Raw genomic sequence first — 9,660 nt, 5'->3', positions numbered from 1 at the left:
CAGCTTCTTTCGGAAACAACATCTAAAGCTTTAGATTTTATGGAAGTCAGGGACTTTTGAAGAGTATGTTCTGGGAAAGTACAAGGGACTTTTTGAAGCTTGCTCGCTCCTGGATTGATGTGTTCAATTCAAGGATACCTTATGACAGAAAAAACTCTAGGGATGATTTTGGGATAAAGCATACAGTGGAGAAAATACACTCAAATCAGGCAATGGAGTATTATACGACTTGGCACGCCATATTGAAAACTGTGCATCCTTGGCTTTTAAAGTGGTATTGTTTTTTTTTCTTCAGATGTCGGATGTTTTTAGGATGAAAGTTCTGAATGCCCAAAATATATCGAGCAGGCAAAAAAAAAAAAAAAATGATGCGTAAATTAACTAAATTATGCCGTGACAATTCTAAAAGATTTTTTTTTTTTTTTTTACTAAGTATTTTTCATTTCTATTATGAAGCCAGATACTGCTTTCTGTTATCTATGTATATTTATGTTAGTTTATTAAGTAATGTATTATAAATAAGCCTTTGTAAATAACTGTCAGGCCAAATACTAATCGATTTTTTAAAGTCCTACCAAGCATATTAATTTCAGGTTTCTATTATATATTAGAAAGCCAAACTCATCAATCCACGATTTGGTATGTGTACAGTGATCTATATGAATTCAAAAGAACACCAAACGAATACAAGATAACAGAGTGAAAAGGACATACGACACTTAAAGGCCTAATCCCCAATACTTCGACCCAAGACTTAAGTTGTTCCCAAGGTACTTGTCTTGATCGCTCTTACCCTGTCCTCCAGGAAATACCCCACAACTACCCCCGCGACCATATATATACCTTGGGTATGCCGATGTCGGTCCGAATCTGATTCCCGTTTCGTGTCCAATTTTTTTTTTCCACTGATATATCATAGTCTGAATGCACTGAACCTCCAAAATTGGCTTATAGTAATAAAATACTAAATTATATCGTATATGTAGTATACAGTATACTGTAGGCTAGACTACTGTATTCATATATATACGATATATTTACCATGATAACATCATCATCGTATACGAGAGGCTAACTTGTTAAGTGTTGTTCAATTTCTCTTAGTACTGAATTATCATAAGCCAAAGTGCATTGAACCTACAGAATTAACTGAAATTAATAATTACTATGCCATATATGTATAAAGTATGCTGTGTAGTGTAAGCTAGGCTACCCTAGATGTAAAGATGGTGCTGATTACCCTAGTGTCGGCTAGGCTAGTATAATATTCTTACAGTAAATTAACATGGGCCGACTTACGTCCAAATCGATTACGAATGGTTGGTCATAACCAATTCCAGCCGTAAGTCGACAACTACCTTACACACACACACACACACACACACACATATATATATATAATATATATATTATTATATATAATATATATATAGTTATATATATATGTGTGTAATAACTGAATCACGAAAGTTTGGAACATGATAAATCCATAAATAAAGGTATAAGCCCCAAAGGAAAAATAAACAACGGATTTTCTGCAAGATCTTTCGACTTGACGTCCTTTACTCTGCTGAGTAAAGGACGTTGAGTCAAAAGATCTTGGAGCACATCCGTTGTTTATTTTTCCTTCGTGGTTTATATCTATATATATATATATATATATATATATATATATATATATATATATATATATATATATAAACGTAATCGATTTGGACGTAAGTCGGCCCATGTTAATTTACTGTAAGAATATTATACTATATGTGTGTGTGTGTGTGTGTGTGCACTTCCACGTGTGTGTGTAGAGAGAGAGAGAGAGAGAGGTAGAGATTGTGTTCTGGTCAGTGATTCCAGGAGCTTATGTACATCGTTCGAGACCAACGTATTTCCATTTGATTTAAAGTCTCCAAGTAAGAGGTAGTAAAAGGAAATTGCAATAAAGCATTCGACGGGAAAAGTTGTTTGGTAATATTTTAGGGAATGGAGGCAGAAATAATACTCGCCGTGAATCGCATTTCCTTTACAGTGCTCTAGGTTCATACGATGCTGTTTGTGCCTATCTATCTATTCATCTATGTATATGTTTATTTTCCATATATATATATATATATATATATATATATATATATATATATATATATATATATATATATAGTAAAATTCGTATCGCTGAGTCATTAAGACATTATGCCTTTGTACCTTGATATCGGATAATGAGATTTGGGTGGAGAGAGAGAGAGAGAGAGAGAGAGAGAGAGAGAGAGAGAGATTACCTTTAAATTGATTTCTTCTTTCTGTAATTCCTGTTACCTTCTGCCACTTCCTTGAAGTGAAGGCCAAATTCTTTGGAAACTTGAATGTAAAGCCAGTGGCCTCTGAAGGCTTGTTCCATATGAATAGGGTTCAGTTTGTTAAATCTTGGATCTGGTTATTCACAGAATCATTTTCGAAACACGAAATATCTCTGGTATATTCTCGATATACCTCATCATGTGATAATTGTATTTCTTTACAAATTTCATTCTCATGCAGTAGTATTACGAAACTTTTTACATTTTCCCCCCAAAAGTTTTCCAGGATCCTTTGCATAAACAAATCCTTCCTCCAGAACTCCTCCAGCTCTGGACGTCTTTCCCCTTTCACCTGGAATGATTAGCGCTTCCCCTGGAAACATCCACACGTCTCAAAGGCCAATCTGACGCCCCTGACCTAAAAGCATTTCCTGTTCAGGGATCCCTGAACCCTCCCTCTGTTCTTTCTCTCCCGTCCCTGACTGACCCTTGTCTTTGTTACTAGTGAGAGTTGGGACTTTCATCCTACTTTCTCTCTTCTTCTGCCGAATTTTGAGTGGAAGGCTTTTAGACAGGAAGGGATGGGCTTTGACCTCCAGGGCGTATACTTAGCCGAATTTGTGGATAATAATAATAATAATAATAATAATAATAATAATAACAATAATAATACGTAATCCATTATCGTTTTGTGGCTACTGCTGGATTGGTGTAATGGAATTCCGGGTTTTGTCATCAGAATTGACCACAGCCAATCGCACGCATAAAACTTTACAAAGCCACAATCATTACCATTTCATGGGAGCAAAAAATAAATTTTAAAAATGTGGATATCATATCCACTTTGGTTACCACACCGGTAAAACATAACCTAATTTCATTTTGTTGTTGAACATATTTCCATAAGAGGGATTCATTCTCATTTATTTCGGAAATGTTATCTGTTTGTTTTGAAAAGTTTTCTTTCATTTTTGTAATGTTCGTTAGGTTTTGACAATCATAATAGGCATTCAAAGTTATTTCCGTAGTTTTGTTTAAGTCTTTTCATTTCAAACTAATGTTAGAATAGAAAATGTTGATGTCAGTATCATGTATCTTTAGCAGACACTTCCCAGGAAACGAACAAAAATCTGGAAACTGTACTATAGCCTGTTCAACCTGGAAAGAATCTGATGATTAATATTTATCCCGAACATTTTATAAAGTCTTCTGCCGCCTTTCCCTTCGGAAGCCCCTTTAGACAATTCATTTTAATCTTTCTTTCATTTTCGAAAATGAATCGGGTAGAATGGCCTGTACAGAAAACGTATGAGAAAGAGTTGCAATACTAAATAAAATTAAACACTTGCTGTCAAGAAATCTATTTGATTAGACTTTCTGTCTAAATTTCTGCATTTTCTAAGTAAAATTATGAGCGCACACGTTCGTTCGTCTTTAAATAGTGGCTTAAAATATTCCATTCTTATCAACACAAGGATATACTGCCTATCTGTTGCTATTATATTTTCTTTCTTTTTTTTTATAAAACCCTTCCCTGTGTACATACACATCTTTTTGAAATCCAGACTTCCAATATACTCCCATTCCATCGTCCCCCGTTTCTGGAAGAAACACTTTCCCAAAAAGGAAAGTATATCAGCCTGGACATCAACGTTTTCTTGTAGCTTCTCATATGACAGATATCTGAGCTTCCCTTGGAACAGCTGGGAAATGTTCCAAGTCGACTCCTATTTCCTTGGAGGCCTTTTCCATCGTTCTACCGAATTCTCTTTCGCTGCAGAACATCTTGGAATTTGTGTCAATATGAATACTGTTTCTTTAAGACCAGCAAGATTTTCAGTTCTGCTCTGTATTTTCTTTTTGTTTGCATTTTCAAATTAACAGTCATAGAACGTCCTGCCCAACTGAAGATCATTTCACCAACTATTTAGATGGTATTTTTAGGTAGGAGATACAAACTTATTTAGGACGAAAACCTGACAGAGAGAATAATTATCTTACTGTTATATTCTGGAAGAAAAAATGGGATTTTCTAGAGAAATGTAAAAGAAATTCTAGTAAATGCCCGAGAAATATTATTGCCTCTTTAATCTTTCTCGTCTTCTTCTTCTCTCTCTCTCTCTCTCTCTCTCTCTCTCTCTCTCTCTCTCTCTCTCTCTCTTTCCATCACCAGTCTTACATGAAAATCTGAAATTGGTCTCGAAAATATAGCCATGCGCCACCGCCTCTCTCTCTCTCTCTCTCTCTCTCTCTCTCTCTCTCTCTCTCTTCTCTCTCCTTCTCCCTCTCTCTCTCTGTCTCTCTCTCTCTCTGTGAAGAATTAGTCTTCTGAGGGCAATATAAAATAAATATATAATTAGACAGAACTTTATAGCATCAGTTTTTAGTCACTTCCTCAGTACGATGCAAGAGAGAGAGAGAGAAGAGAGAGATAGAGAGAGAGAGAGAGCGAGAGAGAGAGAGAGATTTGAGGAATTTGACTCTTTAAATTACTTGAATATAATGTGCATGAAAATATGAATTATGACTTGCTTAAGAGGGAGATAATTATGCAGCTTTATAGAAAACAAATCAAACATTCGATTAAATTAAACAAAGTTTCTGAGGAAGTAAGAAATAAATAATTTATTGTTGCATATAAAACTCTACTGATCTTATTTGTAAGAGTGGTAAATGCTAGGCCCTGAAATATGCTTACAAAAAAAGAACTAAAATACAATTTATCCTTTATTTTACTATCACATACTATGTATTGGCTATTGTCCGTTTCGAAGTTAATGGTCGCTCTATAGTTTGTATTTTGGAAAATGGAATTTGGCGCCCCATTTTTTTCTTTTGAAACAGTAAACCTGAAGATCATAAAAATTCTCTCTCTCTCTCTCATCTCTCTCTTCCTCTCTGTCTTCTCTCTCTCGTCTCTCTCTCTCTCTCTCTCTCTTTGATATTAGAAAGTGAAAAAAGAGAATACTCTTGGGTATTAATACAAGCTATTCCTTTTAAACATTTCAATATACAATGAAATATTTTGTGTGCGCGTATGCGTGTCGTGATGTTTATTTTTAAATAAATAAGGCTGGTCTAAATGTAATGTAAATCCAGTTATATCCGTCCCTTAAACCCCTAGCTGCAACACCCCTTATCTTTCATTTTACTGTACCTCCGTTTGTATTTCCTTTCTTCCATCGTACTTCCCTCAACCCTCCCCTTCTTAGTGCAAGTTCAAGGGTTTCCTTCTGTTGCACCAGCAAAACCTTCTTGGTCTTAATTTTCATTCTAGCGCTGAATGACCCAATAGGTCCCAGTGCTTGGCCTTTCATTATTTATCCGTCAGAGACTAATTTCATAAGCGTTGCTGAACGAATGGTGTAAAGGCAATGATGAAGTTTAACTCTCCAAGTAAGTTCGTTGAATTATTGAGAAAATTTGACGAATTCAAAAAGACAAAGAATGACAGTTCTACACATGATGTATTTATGTAGGTTCTGAAATTTAGTCACAAGTATGTGATTTCCTGTAACTGGAGTTCGTAAAAAAATAAGAACCAAGTCATACTCCGATCATCCTGAAACTATGCAAAAAATTCCTCCAAATAAGTCAATTCATGTACGCATGAGCATAGAAGTCTCTGGGTTTCCACAAGGTATAGAACCTACTAATCCCTCACCTATAGTGCGTTTACTTTTCTAAGATCGCTGTGGCGTGGCTCGCACAGATATCATACGTTGCCAAATTTCATGTTATGGTAATCATATTAGCTTCATGGAGTCTATTGAAATAGTTTTCATTTCTTGAACTGTAGTTCTTTGTTTCCATCAGATATTTTGAATATATCTTATTTCGTATATTCTTCCTTAAAACCCCAGTTTCACTCATGAAAATGAAGATATGGCATATTTTTTCCCCGGCGATGCCAGATCTGAGTTTTGGGGACCTATGATTTTTAAGCGGATTTAAAAGGTCATGGTCAATATCATTAAAAGATATTCGCTCTCGATCACCCACTGTGATAAGTATGGATGGACAGGGCAAGTGACACCCGCAAACCCCTTCACCCATCACCTGAGGCCAAGGAAATAATCTATAATCAACGCCATCTTGAATTGTGTCAATTCAACATGGCGATGCTACAATATCCTGAAATGCTTCATTTTATAAAAACAACATGAAGGTCCAGTAACTGATGTTTCGAAGGCTATCCAGAGAACATCTGAAGCAACCAAGGTCCTTTATATATATAAGTATATTTAAAGGACCTTGGAAGAACCTTGGAAGCAACGAAAGTGTCAGAAAGGCCTATTCGTTGACTTAACAAGGACGCAAGAGAGACGGGAAAGATAGTGGAATCTCCAGTGTTTCAAAAAAGAAAAGAGAAAGCGAGTCCTGTACTGACTTGGATGATTTTGATAAATAAAAGTTCTGCAAAGAAGGAATGAGTGGATGTCTTTTCTTAAAAAAATAACCAAACAAAACAAGATAGTGAAGGCCAAACACCGGAGCCAACAGGCCATACAGCGCATCAGCAATTATAGAAAGAGAAAAAAGGAATAGGTAAATAGAATCGGGAATGAGGAAAAAAAAAAGTTAACAGGGAAGAAGCAAACCCTTTTCCTCGACTCCCAAGGTCTAAAGTGAATCCTCCTAAGAAGGATTATATCTGCGGGAAGCATTTAATGTAGATATGACATCTCTGCCTTTTCTACCTGGCCCCACCAGATCGATCTTAGAAAAGTAAACGCACTATAGCGTCTAATGGAGTTTGTTTTACACTAAGTAAATTGCGAGGAACTCTTGGACGAAATCCCTAGATACAGCACTATAAATCGTGCAGCCTTCACTCTCGGCGTTTGAGAAAACTGAATAATAGCCTTAGCCGAGTTAATCAGCCTCGAAATTTGATTTCCGATAAGAAAAAAAAAATTTCATTTTTATTCTCCTTCACTTAAGCGCTTTTGATGAAAGCATCTCCTCTCCTGCTTTGGACATTATATGTGCAGATCTTATTTCGAATAATGAGAAGCATCTATCATAAAAATGGCTCTCATTTAAGGCTTGACGAAAAATGTTTAGTGAGATCAAGTTTATCATTAAAAATCAATCATATACTTACAGTAGATTAGTCTTATTAAATATATATAAAATGTAAGTAAAACGATAAAGGATCATCAACAATTGTGAAAAAAAATTATTTTTTAGAAAGGGTTTTTTTTCTAATGATTCTCATTACAGTATTTGCTCATTTCCGTTACCTGTAGATAATATATAACTAGCAATTAAAGAAATCATAGTTTTTTTTTCCTATTTTGGTTAATATTTAAATATGCCTTGCTAATATATCCTTCGGCCTTATAAACGATTTATTCCCTGAAGTGTGCGCAAGTATGATTTTATTGTAAATGAAACGGTTTTAAACGACTTGTACATAGATATGAGTGTGTGTTCCATTCTTTTCCAGTTAAAGAGAGAAGGATTGATATATAATGAAGATCGATTAATCTGTTTATCTTTCATTAATAATAATAATGATAACCATCTGATGTTCATGGACAACATCAAGCTGTATGGTAAGAGCATCAAGGAAATAGATACCCTAATCCAGACTGTAAGGATTGTATCTGGGGACATCAGGATGGAGTTTAGAATAGAAAAATGCGCCTTAGTCAACATACAAAAAGGTAAAGTAACGAGAACTGAAGGGATAAAGCTACCAGATGGGAGCAACATCAAACACATAAATGAGACAGGATACAAATACCTGGGAATAATGGAAGGAGGTGATATAAAACACCAATAGATGAAGGACACGATCAGGAAAGAATATATGCAGAGACTCAAGGCGATACTCAAGTAAAAACTCAACGCCGGAAATATGATAAAAGCCATAAACACAAGGGCAGTGCCAGTAATCAGATACAGCGCAGGAATAGTGGAATGGACGAAGGCAGAACTCCGCAGCATAGATCCAGAAAACCAGGAAACATATGACATCACACACACTACACCCAAGAGCAAATACGGACAGACTATACATAACACGAAAGGAAGGAGGGAGAGGACTACTAAGTATAGAGGACTGCGTCAACATCGAGAACAGAGCACTGGGGCAATATCTGAAAACCAGTGAAGACGAGTGGCTAAAGAGTGCATGGGAAGAAGGATTGGTTAAAGTAGACGAAGACCCAGAAATATACAGAGACAGGAGAATGACAGACAGAACAGAGGACTGGCACAACAAACCAATGCACGGACAATACATGCGACAGACTAAAGAACTAGCCAGCGATGACACATGGCAATAGCTACAGAGGGGAGAGCTAAAGAAGGAAACTGAAGGAATGATAACAGCGGCACAAGATCAGGCCCTAAGAACCAGATATGTTCAAAGAACGATAGACGGAAATAACATCTCTCCCATATGTAGGAAGTGCAATACGAAAAATGAAACCATAAACCACATAGCAAGAACCAGTACAAAAATAGGCATGATTCAGTGGCAAAATCCCTCCACTGGTGCCTGTGCAAGAAACACCAACTACCTTGCAGTAATAAGTGGTACGAGCACCAACCTGAAGGAGTGATAGAAAACGATCAGGCAAAGATCCTCTGGGACTATGGTATCAGAACGGATAGGGTGATACGTGCAAATAGTCAAGAAGAAAGTATCAATCATTGATGTCGCAATACCATGGGACACCAGCGTTGAAGAGAAAGAAAGGGAAAAAATGGATAAGTATCAAGATCTGAAAATAGAAATAAGAAGGATATGGGATATGCCAGTGGAAATTGTACCCATAATCATAGGAACACTAACTACGATCCCAAGATCTTTGAAGAGGAATCTGGAAAAACTAGAGGCTGAAGTAGCTCCAGGACTCATGCAGAAGAGTGTGATCCTAGAAACGGCACTCATAGTAAGAAAAGTGATGGACTCCTAAGGAGGCAGGATGCAACCCGGAACCCCACACTATAAATACCACCCAGTCGAATTGGAGGACTGTGATAGAGCAAAAAAAATAATAATAACAATAATAATGTTTGTTAAGAAATTCACAGTCTCGTGAAAACAAATTGTTAAAAAATCCACAATTATATATTTAAATATATTTCATTATAAAAATAAAACAAAGACTTTCGAACATCCGAACGGTTCCTCATCAGTTGAACGTTAACATGTAAATGAAGAGGATAGGTTCCCCCCGAAGAGCATCTAAAAATGTGGGCGGGGCGAGAAAATAACAGCCCATCATCGAAGTGCTGGTTCTTGTGTTAAGTAATTCCAAACTCAACAAGCAGAGTGGGTTGCCATGGGCTCTCCTTTGGGACCGTTGTTTGCCAATTTTTTTATGGAACATTTGGAGGAGAATTTTCATAA

Source organism: Macrobrachium nipponense, chromosome 11 (assembly GCF_015104395.2).
Source record: "Macrobrachium nipponense isolate FS-2020 chromosome 11, ASM1510439v2, whole genome shotgun sequence".
NCBI classification, from domain to species: Eukaryota; Metazoa; Arthropoda; class Malacostraca; order Decapoda; family Palaemonidae; genus Macrobrachium; species Macrobrachium nipponense.
This window is presented reverse-complemented; position numbering follows the sequence as displayed.